Source organism: Lagopus leucura, unplaced genomic scaffold (assembly GCF_019238085.1).
Source record: "Lagopus leucura isolate 7727_CA_CO unplaced genomic scaffold, USGS_WTPT01 Super-Scaffold_100008, whole genome shotgun sequence".
In the NCBI taxonomy this organism is placed as follows: Eukaryota; Metazoa; Chordata; class Aves; order Galliformes; family Phasianidae; genus Lagopus; species Lagopus leucura.
Window position 1 is genome coordinate 24922468 of NW_024962265.1, and position 16023 is coordinate 24938490.

General features: G+C 38.5%; 1 protein-coding gene across 1 annotated transcript in view; it reads right to left on the reverse strand.

Annotated features, from left to right (window-relative positions):
- FOXP2 (forkhead box P2) overlaps window positions 1-4510 on the reverse strand; it is a 336972-nt gene extending 332462 nt beyond the window's left edge. The window contains exon 1 of the mRNA XM_042872472.1: window positions 4369-4510. The gene's annotated coding sequence lies outside the window, so the exon portion shown is untranslated. The remainder of the gene's footprint in view (window positions 1-4368) is intronic.
- Between the last annotated feature and the right edge of the window lie 11513 nt (window positions 4511-16023).

Below are 16023 nucleotides of genomic sequence, written 5' to 3' on the forward strand. Positions count from 1 at the left end.
ACTCTTCCAGTTCAAGGAAGTTCTCCTCATACACAGCCCTGATGCACGAACACAAGAAATCTTCATCGTACATTACCATCACATGTTGGGAGATGCAGTTGCCACCACTCAAATTCAAACAGCGCTGTGAATTACTCCAGAAACATACAATGCTTCAATACAAATGGAAAGTAGCATTTCATCCTAATTGCATTTAATAGAATATATCATCAATATTAGTTGATACTAGAGCAAACTTTTGTCACCCTGTTACTTGCACTTAAAAATCAGCTTAAAGCATGCTTTTGTCTGTTATATTAACATCAGTGTTTTTAATTCCATCTTTTATTGTAAGTAATATTAAATATCAGAATGTCATTATCTCACTTTTACTAGAAATTAACTAACAACAAAGTTAAAATATTTGTGCAAGATATAAGACCAAAAAAAACTTAAAAATCTATTGATATTTCATAGATAATATTAAAATGGCATTTAAAGAGCATTATCTTAATGGCTGCATACAATGCCTAAGCACTATGGAAAGTGATGTTTTGATAAGCTTGAATGTGTCACTGTAACTACAAAGAAATACATATCTCTAGAAAGAATTTGGTTTACTTATATAAAAGGAGGATGTCTTGGTCAATGCCAGTGATAACACTGCCACATCTTAATTCTCACATTCCATCACAAGAGATGGAACTGACCTCAACATTTGATAGAAAAGTGTAATGTTTGAAGTTTTGCTGGTCACCTTAGCTTTTCTCTTATTGTCAGTGACAATAAACGTGCATCTCCAAAGCTCTTTCATCTCATCTTAAGATGGACATAAAACAAGGCTGAATGGATGAGTCCTCCTCTGGAAGCACCCACTTTTATTCACTGACTAGAGAAGTCTACAGCTCAGTCTTACAACGCCTAGCTTCCTAGACTGAAAATCAGCAGAGATTAATCACTCCCTTGATATCGTTCTCAAAGAGTACATGGGCAAAATAAGCCTAAAATGAAGAAAGAATCCAAAACAAGCATAAAAATCAAAACGGACTGTCTCATAAAAATGCAAAAACAAGAACCTTCTTGCGAAAATAACAGGGATCTGTGCATTTGAAATGTCATAGAGCGTTTGATCTCCATGTCAGGACAGACTCAACCACTTATAGAAGCTTAAGAATACACAGGGAATATTTTGAAAATATGCTGACAAAGTAATACGCTTCTTCTGAATATGAGTAAGCATCAATTTGCAAAAGCTTATAAGTCGGTGCAATAAGGACAGACATTCATGGGCACAGCAAAAGCACATCTTATAAGCCATTGAAGCTTCACTCTTAAATTTCAAGTCTTTGCTCAAAAGCAAAGGAAAGAATGGTTAGACCTTTTTTTAGAGCTGATTTTTTTTCTCATTCTCAGAAATGATACACCCATCTCACAGAAGCTTTTGCAAAGATACTCAGCCTACAGCAAAACTGTGGACAGAAAATGTCTGCAGAAATAATTGAAGCTGAAATTTAAGAAAACATAAATTCAAAGAAATCGTTCTTTTTTCCTCATTACATCTGACTAGACTAGGGAAGATAGATATTTCTGTTGTGGAATACTGGATCTCTTCTCCAAAGCTTTTTCCCTTTTTGTCTTTTCCTTTTTTTTTTTTTTTCTCCAAACATAAAAGTATATTACACATGTATCTTCTGTTCCATGTGTCAAATGAAGAAGTTTCACTTTTAAAATACCTAAAATCCACAGCACATGACTGTCCTTCTAACTGGGGCTCTAATTCACAGCTAAAAAAGACTTTCACAGACTTCAGTCTCATTTTTTAAGTTACACTCACAAGTCTTTAAATATAATTTAACACATTTCAGAAAGCTCTCAACTTCTCTCGTCTTTTACCAGAAGTTCAGTAAAACCCTAAACTGAATAGCTAAATAAATCAGAACCAGAAGAAGACAAAAAAAAAAATACATTTCAAGATCACAAAATAAAATAGCAGACTCCTGTATGACTGCACTTAACTATAAATATTCCCAGAATCACAGGATAGCTAAGGTCAGAAGGGACCTCAGGAAATGGTTTAAATCCTTGCTCAAACAGAGTCAGTTAGAACAGATTGCTTGTTATTGTATTCCACTGGGTTTTGAGTATCTCCAAGGATGGAGACTCCACCGTCTCATGGAACCTGCAGAGCCTCTATCGGCAACCCATTCCAGTATTTGACCTTTTTCAAGGCAAGGAAGTACCTTTTATGTTTAAATGGACTTTTATGCACATGGATTCAGTATATATCCATTTCCTTTCATCCTGTCATTGGGTACAAACAGAATGGAATAGTTAGTTGGAAGGAACCTTCAAGGATTGCTGAGTTCAACTGCCTGACTTCTCCAGGGCTAATCAAAAGACGAAGTACATTATTGAGAGCACAGTCTAAATCGCTCTTGAACATTAACAGACAAGAGGCATTAACCACATCACTAGGAAGCATTTTCCAGTGTTCCAGTGCCTTCACAATAAAGAAATTTTTCCTGATGTTCAATCTGACCCTTTTGGTGAAGTTCTGTGACATTCCTGTGCATCCTGCCATCAATTCCCAGAAGCAGAGCCCAGCACCTCACTCTGTGCTTCTCCTTTTCAGAAGCTGTAGACAGCAATGAGATCACCACTCACCCTCCTCTTCTTCCCATTGGATACTGCAAGTATCCTCTGCCCCTCATCAGACATGCCTTCCAGCCCCATTTCCATCTCTGTTCCCCTCCTCCACACACTTTCAAGTATCTTAACATATAGTTATATAGTGGAGCCCACAATATAAAAAAATATTTCTAGAGAACTACACACAATATTCAGTGTTGGTGAGGTTACAATAACTCTAAATATAATGGAAGAATCACCTCTTTGACTGGCTGGCTATGCTGTACTTAATACACCCCACAGTGTGGTCTGCCACTTGGCAGCCAGGCCATGCTGGTGGCTCATGTTGAGCATGCTGTCACCAGCAACCCCCAGATTCCTTCGCACTGATCTGCTCTCCAGCTGTTTGTCTCCCAGCCTGTGCCTCTCTGGCACTGCTCCATCCCAGGTTCAGCACCTAGAATTTCCTTTGCTGAACTTCACACCGCTGCTGGCTCTGTCTTCTTATTATGAGAATAACATGTTATATATTCTGCTGTTCAGGAGAACAGTGTCTAAATTAGTCCAGCTAGTAACCATACAGTATCACTCAGCCCATAGTTTATGCTTGGCACTATACAAAAATCAGGCTAGCATTTTGAAAATTCAGAAATTATGTGTGTATATATGGATTATATAGTGTCACACTTACAATATAAATTACTGTATGACATTTATTTACTTACTCGCCATTTGCAGTTTTGGAGATCTGAATTTTAAGTCATAAGGGATGTAAAAAATCCTGCATTGTCACAACAGGAAATACACAGCAAAACAGAAGTTCCTCATTTGACAAGAAGTTTCAAATTTTTCACTCAAATCTCAAGTCTCATACGTCTCAAATTTTTCCACTCTTAAAAATGGCAGAGCATTAAAAACATCTACAAGGCCTGAGACTATAGCTCCCAAGCAATTTAAACTCAAAAACCAGAGCATCTGCCAAAAGAAGCTATCGTGTCCTCCCCCACACTTCTGGCCGCTAACTTCCATCCTCGTTTCCCTTTGTACCAGTCACAGCCCTTGGACAGCCATACATGAGAAGGCTGGGATAAATCCAGCTGAAAACAAAACCATACAAAGAATTGGTTATTTTCAGCCAGCTCCACTTTCCAAATTTATTTGTCACATAGCCATGTAAACAGCTACACATGCTGAGGGTGCATGAGGGTACACATGCAATACGGGGAGGGGAAAAGAAGCTGGAAGTGCTTCTTACACAGCTGTAACAGGTTAAAGTGTTCACTGAATACTTTGGCTAAAGCTAAGCTGTCAACAGAGAGACACAAGATACTGAAGGACTCACACAACATCTTCTTGGCATTACTTTTAGGATGAGATGGGTTGGCCTCTGCAGATGCTTGATTCTCTACTGAGCGTTAGAAGATTCCAGGATGACTAACTGAGATGTTGTGGCTTTGTCCCCACATATCTAAATTAACTTAGATCTAGATGAGTTGAAAATGGTAGAAAGCCATAGTTTGGACTCTTTCAGCAATTCATTTTCCAATAACAATTTTCGTATGTGAAAAATAATTGTAGAATAGCTTACCATCACAAAAACATAGAAGGAGTATGCATTTGCTGAATGCTTTGCAAATTTAAACCATAATTTACATCCACAGGCAATAAATTTCAATGACATGGTTCTGTATTCCTCCTTAGCGAGCACATAATTCCCCAGTAGTAACAGTCACAACCACAGCTCCACTATAAATCACTTACTTTTCTTAGGAGTCACTTAGTCACCTTGCTGGGTTGTAGGAAGGAATGGTCTTTTCCTCTTTGCTCAAACTGGTCTTCCTTCTGGAAGCGTCTTTCACGTCTATGGTTGAAAAGGACAAAAGGTCCTCAGCTTTCACTTAAAGTTATCTACGGGTAAAAAAAAAAAAGGGGTATGGTAAGTACAAGCCTTCATGTTGATTTTATAATCGAGTATTACAATCACTTTTTTAAAACACTCATCAATACATTTATGGGCCACATTCTATTATCCACGCGCTGTACACCTTGAAAGAATCTCCTGTTTTACATCCTTCTTTATATCAAGCACCCTGGAGTAGCAGCCTACTCCATGCCTGGGATTTGTAATAACAGAATCACTTTAAAAGGCATGAGTCCACAAAATGAAAGATCATTTCCGATTCTCTTTTATCTGTTTTGCAACACCAGAATCTTGCATGCTTATGGTAGGGCTTATGCAGACTATCACAATCAGCTCAACACAGGTTTACTGGAAACCATTTTAGTTACCCGTTACTAGCAAAAATTCAAATATGTATCTTCTGCTAAACAAAACATCTCTTTGTGTCTCAGAGAGTGTTTACAATAGCTCCACAAAAAGGTAACTCACCACTCTGCCAGAGCCAATATAGTGTATTAAACATTAAAAATTACTGAAAAAGGAAAAAGAACTAAGAAAAATACATTATTTTCCACTGTAACAAGCTCCATCTTGAAAAGCTTGCTCAGCTGCAGTGCCTCGAAGAGAACAGAGCAATAAAACAGAAGTAGTTAGAAAAGGTTCAAAGAAAACATACATCATCCACTGGTTAGAGCATATCTCGTATGAGGAACAATTCAGTATGCCACAACTAACCAGACCAGAAAATTCACAACTAAAGAGATTATACAAGAGAAGACAACAAAAGCCTTAACAAAACTGAGATACTGCACAGAGATCATTCATTCCTTGCCTCCTTGAGCATAGATTCAAAACAAAATGCAATAACTCCTCCACAAAGTAGGTAACAGACCTGTGAACTTCTTCCCAAGAATGCTGTTGATGCAAGGAGATTTCATAAATCAAAGGGGGGAGTGAACGCATCTCTAGAAGAGAAGCTTCACTGCTCCACAGCAAAATTCTGTTTGTGAAGGTTCTCAACACTTCTCTGTGTTTGTATCTACAACTTCATCCATGTGCACCCACCCTGTTCAACACATATAAATGCAGTTCATTAGCATCTACAGGCCCCACGTTTCATCTCAAAGCAAACATTAAAAATCATATACTTTGAATTCCATCAGCTTTTCTTTTTTTTTGCTTTTATCTCTAGGATACAGCAGTGTTTTTGCTTTATTTTGGGTAAGTGCAGATCAATTAAAATTCCTTCAGGGAAGTCTTCTGATCCAGCAGAAAGTGAATGACTGCCATCAGGAGCAAACACATTTTGCTGTCACAGAATAGCCTGTCACTTTTGAGAATAAATTCTCTTAATTAATTCTATCCATACCCATCAGATACACCAAAAGAAAATAGTTGTCTTGCTAGATACAGATCTTTCCACTTGTGAACTAAGTAACCCTATATGGAGACTTGTGCGCTGGCATGTTATATGAAGCAGCAGACTATACCAGCACAAAAACATAGTGAGACAAAAATAACTTCGTTCAGACCTCAGTGTGCAACTAAAGTTCCTTTTGAAAAATGCAGAAATTGATGCCCTAATGTTTCACACAAAAATTTATCTTCCTCAAAATCTGAGCACAGATCTATTTACTCATCTTCTTTCCAGACCTTAAAATGAAGAATCTGAATTACTGCCGCTTTTTTTTTTCCAGCTTGATATATCAAAGTATTGCTTAGTATTCTATCTACACCCCCTCCTCATTTCCACACTCTGCAAAATAAGAGGCTGCCGTGATGCTCAGTTACACTTGTTTCTGCAGCTCAAATGGCTACAGAGAAGATGGAACAGAATTCACTGTACAGCATATTGATGACCAAAGACCTGTGGGACTACAACAGCAGTTTAGGTCACCTTTTTATTCTTCTACCCTTTGTCCAACTGCTCTGTCTGTTTAGAATGCAAAAACAAAAGGATAGGATTGTACATCATCCAGCTCAAAAAGAATTCAAGTTCTGCTTGGAATCTTGCACAACACTGTAATATGAGGGCGGCTCCGAATGTAATGCCTCCTATTTTATTATGCAGGCCCATGATACCAGAGGTGGATATTGCTGGTATGGTTGAACCTTTTCACCAATATCCCATTATATTCTGTTGCTGTGTAACAGACAGCAGCAGAAGGGCAGTCTGACAGAACGGTGTCTGACATGGAAGTGCATACGAAGCAAAGGTGTGCCATAAAAAATTGCAACCACTGACATCCATCAGCTCTTTCTGAATCTTTCTGGAGACCAAGCAGTGGATGTGAGCACCGTGAGGCAGTGGATGGTGCTGTTCAGCAAGGGTGACAGTGGGTCATCTCCACTAGTGCAGACTTTTATGAGTACAACATGCAGACTCTTGATTATCACTAACAAAATTGCACAGCTAATGGTGGTAGCAGTATTGAAAAGGAGTATTTTATAGCTGAGAATTTGCTCTATCAAATAGTGTTATAGTGCACTTTGCATTTGTTGCAGTTTCAATGGAAATAAATAGGATGCATTATTTTTGGAGTGACCTATGTACCAACTAGATGTAAGAGCAAGCACCTCAGAACAAGAGCCAAGTGTCCTGGAATCAGCGTATGAGCAAAGATAAGCTTGTTACAGATTTCAAAAATTTATGTTAAAAAAAATCAAATTCAGGAGGTATGGCTGGGTGCATGAAAGCAGGCAAAATACTACTGCAGGGCAAACCCTTTGAAAACATAATAATAACAATCTGTAATTATTATAGCTATAACTGCAATGCTAGGGAAATAAAAGCATGGGGGATGTCTTCTAACACAGCTACCTACTGATTGCCAGATAGAAGCAAAGATTCTCACTCTTCCACATGTGGTCTTGAGTTACAGTGAAAATGTTTACAACATCTTCCCATTAATGTGATCTCGGCTTCCTCATAGAAGTGCTCATAGCAGGGGGAAAGTTGATACACAATTACTTCAATTGCAAGTGCTGGGAATCAACAGTTACCCAAAAATTGGGTAAAGAATGTTTTTCTTTCCCCAACCACTTGTTATATACTCCTTTGGAAGGTTACATGAGCACTCATGATTGGTTTAAAAATTAATTGCTTATATTCCCTAATTCTATTATACCCCTAAAAGAAATCTACCTGTTCCAAAGATACAGGACGATATTTCTACACAAAGAATTTCTTTGCTTGTGCTTTGAATTTCTGAATAACCCAAGTAACCAAGTGACTCAAGTAACCCATAGGATTGAAGACACATACTGGTTAATTTGGGTATTACAAGCTAAACTTGAGCACAAACTCACATTATTTCTGTAGGCTGCATAAGGCATAAAGCAACAGCTACATAGGGTAATGTGATCTTACTAACATTACTGCTACAGGACTAATTTGGCCATTGAAAAAGCAACAGTTGCATCACAAAGCCATCTCACATAAGTATTGGTAAAATCTCCACAGCAGATATTTATACAGAATACATTGTAAAAAAAATGTCCTAGAGAAAAAATTATTTGAAGACTTATAAGCAATTTCTGAACTATTTAGAGGCTGTGTATTATTTGTAAGAAAAATCCAATGGCTCAGATCTCTGACTACATATGCTATAACATTCAGTTTTTGTACAGAAGCATTCTACAATTGTACTTTTAGTGACTAAAGCCCATTGGGTGAAAGTAAATAAAAGACTAATGCAGGATTCGGACTGACACCCTATCACACAAACAACCAAGCACTGCTTTAACACTGAATAATATTTACTCTATTATGTAATTGTGTAGTCAACCTAATGTACTATTTCAGACACGTGTCTTTACTACATTGTTTATCTAAAAGCCTTTACCCAGAAAACTTATCTCACAAGAACAATCACTGTTTTGCCAGCACGTTTTGGAGCCTCTGTAAAGAGCAATGTATTAAAATACAGCAGCAAAAGAAACAAACACATCTGTGGAAAGGTCCCTTTGCGTTAATCTATGATATAATTGTCCTAATCTGGAAACAGCATAAGGAGTAAACGAGATCAATCACAATGTGAAGAATTAAAGAAGCAATGTATCATACTGCAAACTTCCTTAAATATTGTGCTGTTAAACTGAAGGAAATTGCTTGGTTTTTCTGTAATTCAAGGAGATTAATATGCTGTGATGGAAACAGCAATACTTCAGAAATTCTCAGAGTTGGCATCACATCTTTTCTCTTATATAATGAAAAGATAAACATGAGAGAAATGACCTATCTACATGTAAAGTCACATAATACTAGAACCCATGCACCATTATCACTAAGACAACCAATAACATTTCCTGTACAAAATATGTGTTGATGCACATATTTTGCAGGACTCGAAAGCACTAAAATGTTGTAATTGTGTCCTGTCTTTAGTTGTATACTTTTCCTCTTATGAATTTGGACAGACTTTAAAATAAATACTCCACATTTCTCTTGCTGATTTGCCTTAATACACATTGACCAGAAGCATACAACCTGAATCTGAATCACAAGATAATGGACTGCAAGGAAACCACAGGTAAGACTTGTGTCCAAATAACTCCTCACATGGCCAGCTATTTATCGTGCCAACGTAGACACTCTGTATGAAATAGATGATAACAGACAAAGGCTAAGTAGCTAGATCAGACCATGTGCCAACAAAGATATAACACTGGCTTTGGGACAATCAGATGAAATAGGGTGAAGGGTTGTTAAGCTGACATCTGGGCTTGAGGAGGTAAACAGATAGAAGCATCCTTCTGAAGGAGATCTTGTGGCAAGTACAACTGGGAATATCTTTCTTCAGCAGTCCCCAGTGGGAAGCATGTCACCTACTTTCTCTGATTTTCCTCCCAGCTTTGCCTGCCCTTCTCACTTCAGCAGTGGGGTGCCATTCCACATAGGGATACATAGCAGGATCTACAGACACAAATGCCAAGTAGATAGCTGTGACTATAGAAATAAAACATCACACATGCTTTTCTAAGCTAGGGCTTTGCAGTCACTGCTGGCACTGACAGGAATATAGGTGAAATCTGGGTTTCAATTCTCAACCCACATCATTTCCAAATGTTTTTTATCCTGCTTATCTGAGAACATCACTTATTTACAAACAATATTTCCGTGCTGCTGTGGTATTCTTAAACCAGGTGAATTGTACAAGTTTCTGCAGAGGAAAAACAGGAGAAACTCCATAAAACTTTAATTCAGCTTCTTTTCTAACCTTCCTCTTTTTCTTCATTCTTTTGCCCCCCGGTCTTCCTTGTGCCACAGTTTCTCTCCCCTCCTGCAGTACAGTATGTGCAGAGTATCCCTCTTGCTGGGAGCCAGAAGGGACAGCAGAACAAGAGGCAGCACTCAGTGACAGCCAGGATGCCTCCTTGTCACCAGAGGCAATGCCAGGACACAGGAAGGGCTCGGACTGGATGGAACAAGGGTCAGCGATGCTGAAAAGGTACAAGGGCATGAGGTTTGAAAAACAGACAATGACTGATAAATGCTGGGGATGGGCCAGGCAGCAGGAGCAGATATTTATCTGAGGAGAGGATGATTTGGATTGTTAACACAAAACAGGGGAGGCCTAATCCAAACAGCTGAGCAGCAGTGCGCCTGAACGAACTTGCTCTTGTGGGCCTGTAAGCAGGAAGATCTCCTTGTGTTATCTTCAAATCCAAAATTTGCCTTCTGAGCTTTGGTAGACCAGAATGTAATTAATTGATAGTCCAGAATGTAATTAAACATTCAGACTGTGGAGTTTTCCTGGAAAATTCTATTTATTTTACTGTATTCATTATATGAGTTGGTACACACCTCACAAAGTACTGTGAGTCACCTTTTTTTTGACCAATCGCTATTTGCACCGCCCAGTTCATTTTATACATGCTGAGCACGAGGTGGTTCTGGGGGAAAATGGCAAGATTTCCAGGCAGGACGCAGCTGCAGGACAACTTGAGCCAATCTAAACTGGCCGAAGCAGCCCCAGCTTCCCTCACCTTCCTCTTCAGCTCCAGCTGCAGACTCCCACTCCTTCCTTGCGCTGACTTGGACATTTGCAAAGCTGCAAGGTGAGGCAGGTCAGGGAGCTAAATTATGTGAAAACAGTCCTGCAAAAAGAAGTGATCAATTTTGATCAACTACCTGCAGGTTCTAGAAGGGGTACGGCCAGGCATGAAGGTGGGACCGCACAACTGGGATGTGGGAGGCTTGCAATGCTCTGAGGCACACCCTGTGCCTCTCAGGGTATTTGCAATACTTCTTCTAGAAATGGACACAGCTAATTGGGTGCCTCAGCTCCCCGTTTCCAGCACTGCTTACCTAGCTGTGACAATGCAAGTGTTCACGGAGCATGATCAGCCCCACCATGGAACTAGCTTAGATTAAGAATCTAGGTAAAAATAAATGTGGCAAAATAAATGCTGTTCTCCACCTGACACTGTTTAACTTGCAGACCCGCAAGCAACCATGTGAGCAACTCCAGAGGTACAGAAATGAGCGAAAAGGAACCAAAAGATGCTTTAAGCCCACAATACTACTGAAGAAGCATTTATTACACAATGACTTAACTAGCCTATGGACTCTACCAACCTAAAAGTATCAAGAAGAGCTGCAGCCTCCCCAGCACTACCATCCCCTGCTATCTCCCTCCTCACTCCTCCACAGGCTATAAAGATGCACTACAAACTGTGACGATCTGCACTGCAAGTAAGACAGAAGCACAGTCCTCAGGGTATAGGTACAGGTGTGCACTCCATCATAGCAATCCCAGCTACACAGACACTAGCACTGAAATACAGAAGCCACTTTTTTTGGTTTACATGTCTTAGGGAACTGGGTCCCATGATGAGAGAGGACATATACACATACAAAGCTGGCATGCTTTTATGTTATTACTGCATCTCTACATAGATATGTACATACTTGAGATCAATTATCCTATTGTTAGTATTTGCATTATAAAATAACTACATCAGAGTAAAACGCTAAGTTCCTTAGCTTTAAAATTAAATGATTCCATAAATATTGAAAAGAGACTCTAAATTTTACTCCCTATCTCTCTTTATTTTAATTATATTTTATTTGGACAATGCATTTATCATAGTTTTTTTTCCAGATGACATATCCCTGGTTTATCTAGTACAAAGCCTGAAACAGACACTCACATTGAGTATATCATTTATATATACTAAAACAATATACACACAAAAACAATTGCAGACCATAATTCTACTAAGTTATTGTCCATTTTTAATCGTGTTGTTTAATAGATGAAGAGTAATCACTGAACAAAACCTTAATTTCAGCTATCAGCTTATAAAAGAGCAATCAAGCATTCTATGACCGAATTCAAAGTTCAAGAAATTATTTTCCTTATTTAATAATTTTAGATTTTTCTATATGTTTATTCATTTTCCCCATAATTAAAAAAGAAAAAAAAAAAGAGAGAAGAAAAACACTTACAAAAATAGACAGGGGAGAAATACCTTATCTGCATTTCTCTTGCAATTCTATTTGGACAACAGTATTTCCTAAACGTAGCCTATTCACTGTTGGATATGTAATTACCTTCAGTTCATAGTCTAGACATTAATGCTTTCGTAGTATTTAAGACTCCTTGTAACATGCTTGCTGCTTTAAGTAAGCAAGGCTAAATCTTGACCAGATAAATTAGCAAAGAATGCAATAAAAGCTGCAATAAAAGAACTTTATCCTCCAAACCTTCAAGTTGCTGCTAAATGAGATTTCTTTGAAATGCAGATCAGTTGAACTAGATTAGTGAATTTTAGCTCCTGTCAACATCATAACAAAATACAAATACAATTGTTCACTGGCCTTATCTCCATGCTTCCATCTGCTGCCTTGTTATTTACTTTCCTTGATTTACTATGCAGATCTAAATAAGACACATCAAGGAGGGCTTACAACACAATGGCTTCTTAAGCTTTACATCAAGGTATTTGAAACTGAAGCCCTGAAAGGGCTGCCATCAAAGACATATCTCTAATGAACTTCCATATCAGAGGAGGTTTGGTATTTAATACTGCTGTGAAAAGAAAAAGCTACAAATCAGAATGGCCTATGAAGGAAAACGTCTGCAAATCTTGATGAGATTAGCACCTAGCAGAATTAATATCCCAATAAAAATGATATCTAGTTCCTCAAAGAGTTAAACTTCCAACCTTTGCAAAAATAATGTGCGGTGTCAGAATGGGAAAACTCAGTTGACAAGGTTAAAAGGTCAGGGTGGCATTCTTTGTTTCCCCACAAACTGCTCAAAAAAAAAGAGTTTTTGCTTGTGGCGTAATTAAGATACTGTTGACAAACAAGCTTTGGAAAGAAATAATTAGCCGACACAACAGTGCTATTGTGGCGCTTTCTGTAACATTGCAATTTCACAGTATCTTCAAAAAATTAGCAACAACTTCATGGTGAAACAACATAATCTAAAATGACAGCATGCAACATTTGTTCATCAATTTTACTATTTCCCTTTCTTCCCCACAGCAATCTATGGCAGCGCAGGATAAAATCTTCTGTCAGTTTGCTTAAAGAAAAACAATCCTTAAGTGCCATTTCTGTTAGGTGCCACGACCCCATTCACACAGCGCCGTAAATGAAATAAGAACTTTCCTGCTGACCATTTCAATTCTATGCATTAAATTAAACACATATAAAATGAAAACACAAAGTTTACAAGTTTCCACAACCCATACGAAGCACTGCAGTAAACTAACAGCGTGTGGGTGTTTGATGGTACCTTTTACCAGGCACCAGAGTGTATAAACAAATGATGCCTTTCTTTCTTAAGAAAGCATTTCAATCATTTATGTTCCTCTCTAGCGAGGGAAGATCCCACAAGCATGTTCCATTCCGTGGATCAATCAGCTCCAAACCGAAGCAGACATGCTGTATGCTCCAGTGCCTGGGAATCATGCTGCAGGCTCACCAGATGATGAAAATTGAGGTATGCAGTGTATGGGAGCCCCACATGGCACCCACTAGCTTCTGGGCATGTCAAACTTCACTACTACCCTACAGTCAATGACAGCAAACACCTTCCCTTCTCTTCTTGCCTCCAAACATGTGCTTGTCTTTCTACCCTCCTTCCAAATTACAGGCAGTCTTCCAGAAACAAAGCCCCCAAACAGAAGCAACCTCCCATGGCTATGCTACAGAAACCGCGCTGGTCTTCTTGCTAGATTTCATTTCATATGGGCTGCATTCCAGGCTTACTTATGGCCACAAGAGACCAGTACCTTTCCTTGTTTAATGAAACGACAAAACAACAGATTTGCATATGTAAAAGCAGGTGCTGTAACAGGTTTGACTACTCTTGACCTAAAGCATGTAAAAAAGATTTATCAGCAACAGCTGTCCCCGAGGTACCGGGGCTCTGATGGACAGTCAAAACTTTGCCATCTGCACCGCCGTGTGTTATAAATGACAATCTGAATTAAAAGCTGGTCAACAAATCTCGTATAACTAATTCCTCCCACATCCCCATCCATATGTTGAATCCCCAAGATACACAACACTTGGATTATCTATTATAAATACCAATCTTTAAATCTGAGTTGCAACTTATTCAAGGAAGAAGCATTTAAATAATTTTCTGAACATACATACGTTTGAAATGCTTCGACTGCTTTACATCACAATACAAACCTGTATTCTTTTCAAGTCACACTATATCTCTTTTCAGAATAAAAAACAGCTATAAATATTTACATAGTCTAATTTGGGGATTTACAGAGCTATGGCATTGTTTAGCTTGTGGATTATTATCCAATATAATTTTTGTTCAGCTCAACTTCTCTGAAGTCTTTCTTGAATGCACCGACAACAACAACAACAAAATTCATCGACAGAAAAACATTTCAAAACACCTCTGTATTCTCTGTGTAATGGATGCATGGAGGGGAAGAGAGATTTGCATTTTATATTCTGATTTTTCCATACGAAGAGGAACTGCAGTTTTTCCCCCAGACCAAAGGAATGAACCTGAGAGTCTGAACGTGACCCCTTGGTGCACACAGCGACTTGTTCCGGAGCTATGCTAGCAGAAGGTAGCACCATATGCCCCAAGCCCCAACTTGGATGCTCTTTCCACAGTCTAATGTGCTTGTCAAAAGATGTTAAAATCAGAGATTTACTTTCTCTGAATGTACTTCATTACTGTGCAAAGTAAAAGACTGGATAGCACAAGTTATTATGTCTCACACAGACGTCCTTCCACCAGTTTAAACTGGGAAATCTTTTTACAGGTGGACAATTATTGTGGCATTTAATGTTACAGCAATCTTATGCCTGACACCAATTATAGCCATTATAACTCTTATAAATCATTAATCATTTTTCTTCTCGTAGACTTCAGGAAAAATACAACTCTCTTGAAAATGAATGGCCATTACCTTTATTTGCTCCTATTCTTATTTTACTGACCATTTTAAATTTTAAAAACAAAAAAAAAAATTAGAACTACGTTGATTATACCAATATAATCTGGGCAAAAAAAGCAGAAATAAAAATAAAAAAATAATCTATGGAGAACATACAGGAAATAAACTTCAGTAATAGTAAAGTTGCTTCACAACATTTGAAATCATTTCAAATTCTGCAGCAAATGTAAATTCATTCACTTGGGGTTTTGTTCTTCAGTTTTTGGAGGAAAAACTAGCTTTTCCAAGCATATATATATGCATACGCATTTCCCTGCACTACTGAAAGACAGGATGCATTTTTCTCTCAAGAGGATGATAAAGGTATCTTGCAAAAATTTGTGAGATCCAAGTGTCCCTTTAAACAGTTACAACTTACTGCAAAAACAATGCAGTCCAAAAAAAAAGAAAAAAAAGGAATACAATTTATTTACTCGCTAGGTTGTAGCTGCCTGTTGAGACCTACAGTGATCCCCTCAAGAGCATAAATATTTAGACAAATTTCAAAATGTGTATTATATACTTGACAGAACATATTTACATGACAGCTCAGCACTACAGCAATCTGATCGAAATATTTCATACAAAACAAAGTCAAACTGGAGAAAAAAAAAAAAAAAAAAGGAGGCAGCTCAGCCATGTAAAGAGGCTTGAGATTAAAAACACAGCCATTTAGAAACAGATTAGCCATTTAAGTGTTCGTGTCAAAATTACGATAACCTTCATCTACTTCTCGATTCACGGATGAGTTTATGAAAATCTCAGATGAGCAGCACACAGCATTAACTCCGTGTCTTCTCTAACTAAGCCCTTTAATTGCCTGCTCTTCATCTGCTGCCCTCCCCAGGTCCCACCTCAGGCGCAGGCAGCTCAGTGTGGCCGCAGGCATCCCCGCAGGGTTGCCCTGCCCGGGAGGGGGACACGTCCCCTGCCCAGCACTAACCTCCAAGCCGCAGGGAGACAGGGAAAAAGGTGGAATAAGCCTCATAAAGGCTGCTGTCACTCCTGTCAGTGGTGCAATGAGAAGGCCGAGAAAAGACTCTTTGATCTCCATGAAGCCCAGGGCTCGTTTATCCCTTGGTGAT